Raw genomic sequence first — 6,000 nt, forward strand, 5'->3', positions numbered from 1 at the left:
CACCATCATGCTCAGAAGGCCCAAAAACCCCTTTGTTCATATAAAACTTGACCACTGTTGACACCTGAGCCTTTGGGGGGTATTTTTGTTGTTTTGTATTAGGTCATACGGCTTAAGCATGTAGTTAAAGAAATTTTTTTAAAAAATCAATTTTTCCTTTTTATGACATCCAAGCCAAAATTTGTTCTTTTTGAAAAAATAAAAATCAAAAAAATCAAAACAAACATTTTAAAAAAAAGTTTGGCAAAGTTTTTTTCAAAAAAAAAAACAAAACAATTTTTTTTGGGAGGGGTTCCCCACGGTACAAAGGGTACCATGGGGTCTCCTAGCTCTGCCGCTAGCCTTGTTAGGTCGAGCCCTGCTAGCCCTGATAGGGTGGGACCCACTGACCTTCTCCTTGTCGATCGCTTCTTCCCCTTAGACCTACTGCCGCTAGCGGTTGCCTCTGCATCACCTGCGTCCACCTATGCACTACCTGGTCACCGTTCCACCGCTGGAGCGCCACCCACGGGCCACCTCCTTCTAGCCCTACCACTAGACAACCCCTCTCTCTTGCCTTTTAGGGGGGCTTGGTTCTTTCTTTCTATCTTGAGCATATGGAGATTTTTTTCGAAAAAGAATAGGTGTCAGAAAGCTAGTTCCGAGCCGGACCTCATGGTGTTGGCATTTTTTTTCCAATTTTGCTATTTGACTGTACATTTTTCCAGTCAAAGTGGGTTCACTTTTCTGCACTTCCGGGGCCATAAAATGAGCATCCAAACTTCATTTTTCAAAAAATTTATATTGATGGAAAGCTTGTTCTATGTACTTTCTAGTCATATGAGTTTTCTTTCCAGAATCTACTCCAGGACTATTTTATTCATTTTTTTGTTTTTCAACAATCTGGTAAATATCTTGGATGTTCCAGGTCCTGGGATCTCTTTCTCTGAGTAGTATGTCTCACTTTTGGCTTTTCTTTCTGTTTCCAGTCTTCTTATCATTAAATCTTTTTATTTATGCAAACGCACTGAGATAAAGTGCCATCATGCATTTTTTACTTGGGATCTTGCATGTCTTGTGCCTTATTATACATGCACTACTTATAAAGTGCCATGGGGGGGTTGATGTTTGCCTTTGTTTGCCATCTACCTTTGTCACGTGAATGTTCCTTCCACGAAATTCACCTCATGATGTGTGTCAAGCGAGTGTTCCTTCCACGACACTATGTACTTTCTCTGCACCTTCGATGTTCCTGGTTTGTCATCATGCAGTTCTTGTTGGCCGTTCTTTTCACTGTACCTGCCCCTCTCCCTTTTCAGCATTATGGGGAGGTTTGTCCTATTGGTTCTAATTATTCCTTTGTTAAATTGATCAGTTCTTTAGACTTTGGTGTCTCATGCCATCTGTATCTTTGAGTTCAGTTGTTTGCCCTTGTTTGCCATCTGATTTGAGAAGTGTCATTTGAGGGCACTCATGCAAATTACAGTCTTCTCTACCTAATCATGTTCTATTTTAGTGGAGGTTCTTCAGATCAACAGTTACTCTTTGATATTATTTGCATCTATTTCATGCTTCATTGGTGTTCTTTTATCTCTTTTTGGAGAGGAGTTTTTTCCCACTCTGTTCTCTCGTTTTTCTTCGTTTCATAGAGATTTCCTTATTTTTGGGTATCTGATCAGGCTTTGTTGTCGAGACCCATCTTTCCTGCTTTCAGTAGCTGTTCTAGGTTTTATCTTCTCCCTAAGTCTATCTTAAGGGGGGTGTTAGAGTAATTGGGTCTTTACTTGATTAATTAAACAACATTTGTTTAATTAATTAAGTTCATCTTTATCTCTTTTACACTTAAGCTAACATTAGGTGCATAATAATTAATTCTTTTATTAATTATTATGTGCAAGCCTAGGGTTTTCCCTCTTTTAGGGTTTCTTGACCTATTAGAGGTTGAATTATTTTCTTTGTATCATAATTCTATTACATAGTTTTGTTAATATAGAGCTCTCATATTCTTGAGAATTTTCCTCTGTTTAAGTTTTTCTTTGTTTCTTCCTTGCTTCTCCTTGTAACAGGTTTATTCAGCTTGTAGAGATCATTTGGGCTCCTGTGGTATTGTATTTCTCAACTCTCATAAAATTAGCTCCAAGTAAGTGAGCACCTCCTATCTCTTTGCCTCAGAATGGGAGAAGGGCCAAAATCCCAAAAGCATGGAGAGAGCTTGGAACAACTAGTCGACTCCCAATGAGTTCCATCTAACAACATCCAACCAACAACTCTTCTCCTCTATCAAAGAATGACCCACCTCAATAGGGTAGGCTGAGAGTAACTGAAAGATGCAACCCAAACAGAAAGTGAGCCTCTTGAGAAGACAAGGATCAAGAAAGAACCTCCACCCATCAAGGGGACTACCATCAAATCTGGAAACCATGAACAACAAAAATCCAGCTTAAAAAAGTCTCCCTAAAAGAAGTACTGTCAGCTTGAACTAAGGATAGACAAGTAAGGCACAACCGACAAGTAAAAAGCCTCCACCAAAGATCCAAGGGGTAGTGGAGGAATGAATGGGGTTGGAAGGAACAACTCTGAAAAATAACAAGTAGAGCACACAATCTGGGCCAAAAAAATCTTGCAAACCCGAAAAACCCAAAACCCAGAAGAGCACACTAGGTCTCTAGAAGAAGAGAGAAAATCCTTTTGTCATAGAAGCCACCTAGATCCCAAATCCTCCCCCATCTCCAAGCCAAATCACCAGCACCAACAACCATCTCAGAAAAAATGATGGAAGCCGAAATGACCATGGGAGCCATGGTTGTGGCTGCAAGGGCCGAGATACCCCTGCCTTGAGTCACACCTCTTAGCAGAAAGCAGAAATCCCATAGGGTAAAAGCCTTCAAAACACTTTCCCCCACCCATCTATCATTCTCTAAAATGGGCCGAAACAGAAAGCCCAACCCCTGGTGATACCCTTCAACTTGAGCTGCAAAAACAACCCAGATTCTATCTGCCACATCTCCATTGTTTTCACCACACAAACAAAGGAAAGACAGGGTCAGAGCAATCCACATCAAATCCCCATTCTCCTCTCCATTGTTGTCGTACCGATCTGCACCTTCCTCCCCTCCATTGTTGTCATCCACATCTGCATCTTCCTCCCCTCCGTCGACCTCCCCTGAAACCCTAGCTATCGTCGCACTGATCATGCCTGATCAAAAATAACTTTTTACTCTTGGTTAACTAATTATTATAGTGACTACATAACCTTTTCACAGTCTTCAAAATTTTGATTTGAAAAATACCATATGGTATTTCTTTGAGTAGTTATACATTTTATCAAAAATAGTTCTAATTGCATGAATTGTCTTGAATCTTTTTACTCGATGTAGAAGAAATTGTAGGTATACTCATAAAATTTTATATATAGTATTATTTTTGTATTTTAGGTTTAAAAGTGTTTATATGTTTCCTTAATATTTGAAACTTTGGCCTAGTGAATTGAGGACTAAATTTTTTTTGGTGAAATGATTGAATTCTTAAAATAGTTTCCTCTATTTACTTAGTAGATTAATGTAGGTTAGGTTCTACCAATCTATATGGTTCAATAACATGAGATTTTTTTAAATATTTGAAAGCCCATGTTTGATACATCTTTAGACAATTATGCATGATAGTTTTATAGGTTACAATAAAATTAAGAAAAAGTATAAAGGTATTAATATTAGGAGAAATTAGGGTTGGGGGCCTAGCTCAATTGGTGAGAGCTTCTAGTGGTGAAGTATGAGGTGACAATGTCTAGTCTCCCCCTAGCCTATGTGGTGTTGGAACCCTAAAATTTTCAAATTTTAGAGTTCCATATTTATTCAGAAGGCAGATTTTTCCATGCGATTGTGTGTATCGCCTATGCTTAGCCCTTGGGAACCTATTATGCAATCAAAACTTGAGGTAAGTATGTATTGCACAAATTTGAATATCGAGGTACGCATTCTCAAGCCCTAATTCTTTAGTCTAAAAGTAGGATGCTTTTTAAATTTGTTTATATTCAAGTATTTCAATTTTAATAATCACTATGTCTTTTAAATAAATCCAAATGCAATATATGATATTTTAAAGACATGTTGGATATTCCATTCGTGCAGGAATATTTCATGAGTAGATCGTGTTATGAAATGTTTATATCTAACCTAGTACAAAATGTTGAAGCCATACGCGTTCATGAAAGCCTTTTTATTTACATCTTATCTCAATTTTTCCTACCTCAATATATAAAGTTCAACGTCTTAATCTATATGTTAATTCCCTTTAGGTTGATATCATAATATATTCATTAAATATTTTGTGTTATAAAAGGTTAAATGATACTTTTCAAAATTAATACATCTTTGAGTGTGGTTATTGCAGGGGTAAGAGATGTTTCAATTATATGCTATTGGCTTTCAAAATTTTATAAATGATTTAAAATATGAGAGCATCTTTTGGAGAAATTATTTTGATATTTTGAATAAAAGATTTTAAACATTATAAAGAGAAGTTCTATAGAAAAAGGCATTAATCTTTTAAATCATTTTAAATAAACGATTATAAAATGTGTTGAATGAAAAATGCAAAGCGGGGCCCAATGGGTCTCACCCATCGGGTATCAATGTAGGCATTTTCAAAGCCTCCCAATCCCCTGATAAGGTGTAGGCATTTTTATCAGGAGTGGTCTTGTAGACACGTATGCAACATGTGGATTGATCAATTGATTAGTGCAGGTAGGTGGAGTGAGGTGGTATTTGGGTTTTTAGCTTGCCTTCCTTATTCGGGTAGGTTAGTTTATTCTGATAACAAAGAAAAAACACAAATAATCGCAAGGTGAATGAAGCAAGGTTGACAAGGTGTGTATCAATCGGTGTTTATCTGTGCATTTTTAGATATTGCAAAGTTTCTGCTCCGGTTAGGTGAACTAGTGTATCAGTTGGTATTGATCCATTCCTTACCCGCACCACCTGTCTGGTGAGCTAAGTCATGCCTGGGCGATGGGCTGGTACATCTAAGGTAGGTCTGATGAATACTAAGAGGGGGGTGTGAATTAGTATACCAAAAAATACTGTAAGCAAACTCTTAAACAATTTAGCAGATAACTGGTGCAGCAGATTCAGTAATAAACTGGTTAAGATAAATGCAAACCAAATAGAAAACAAAGTAGTCACCCACAAGAGCATAATCACCATAAAATAAGATATTTGACATGGAAACCCAAATGGGAAAAACTACAGTGAGCAAAAACTCACAAGTAACTATCTGTAGAATAGTAACCAGACCGGTTAAGGTCATACAATGTTCTTCACGAGAATAGATCCTATTAGGAATATAGATCTCTGTTAGGAGATAAGTCCTATTAAAGATTACCCATTAGAGGATTTAAGATCCACAGTTGTGAACCACCTTGTTAGAGGATTTACAAAGGCTTTGCTGAGCCTACCCGGTTAAGGGCTTTAGACTTGTCGAAGATGTGAGTAATCAACAAGTGAATGATCTAGATAATAGCACAGTATGCTTAATTAGATCCTTGATAGCTCCTTCTTAATGCATTTTAGCATTACTTCAGTCTTCTATATCTACACACTCTATCTCTTCACATAGACCTAACCTTCTCTTCAATGATCGCACATAATAACCTTGCCTTTTCTGTGTCACCTAGAAAACCTAGACATGATGTCCTTATAAAGGAATCTGATTTCATGTTGGTCCAATAAGATTAGACTATAAGTTCCTAGGTATAGTGCATCTAGACACATTTGGTAACACGACACAAAAACACCCTCAAAGTGTCGGTGGATGATAATTCATCACACATTACAATAATACCAGTTGGTAACTCATCACAGATATGTATCGGTTAATACAATATAACAATTACCAGTTGTCAAAAATGAAGACTGGAAGATTGTAGTGTTCCAATCAAAAATTGACTACTGCTCAAGTCCTTCATTCCGCTTGAGATCCTCGTACCGCTTGGGGTCTTCAGTCAATCTGTGACCAGTAAACCAT

This window comes from Cryptomeria japonica, chromosome 5 (assembly GCF_030272615.1).
Source record: "Cryptomeria japonica chromosome 5, Sugi_1.0, whole genome shotgun sequence".
Taxonomy (NCBI): domain Eukaryota; kingdom Viridiplantae; phylum Streptophyta; class Pinopsida; order Cupressales; family Cupressaceae; genus Cryptomeria; species Cryptomeria japonica.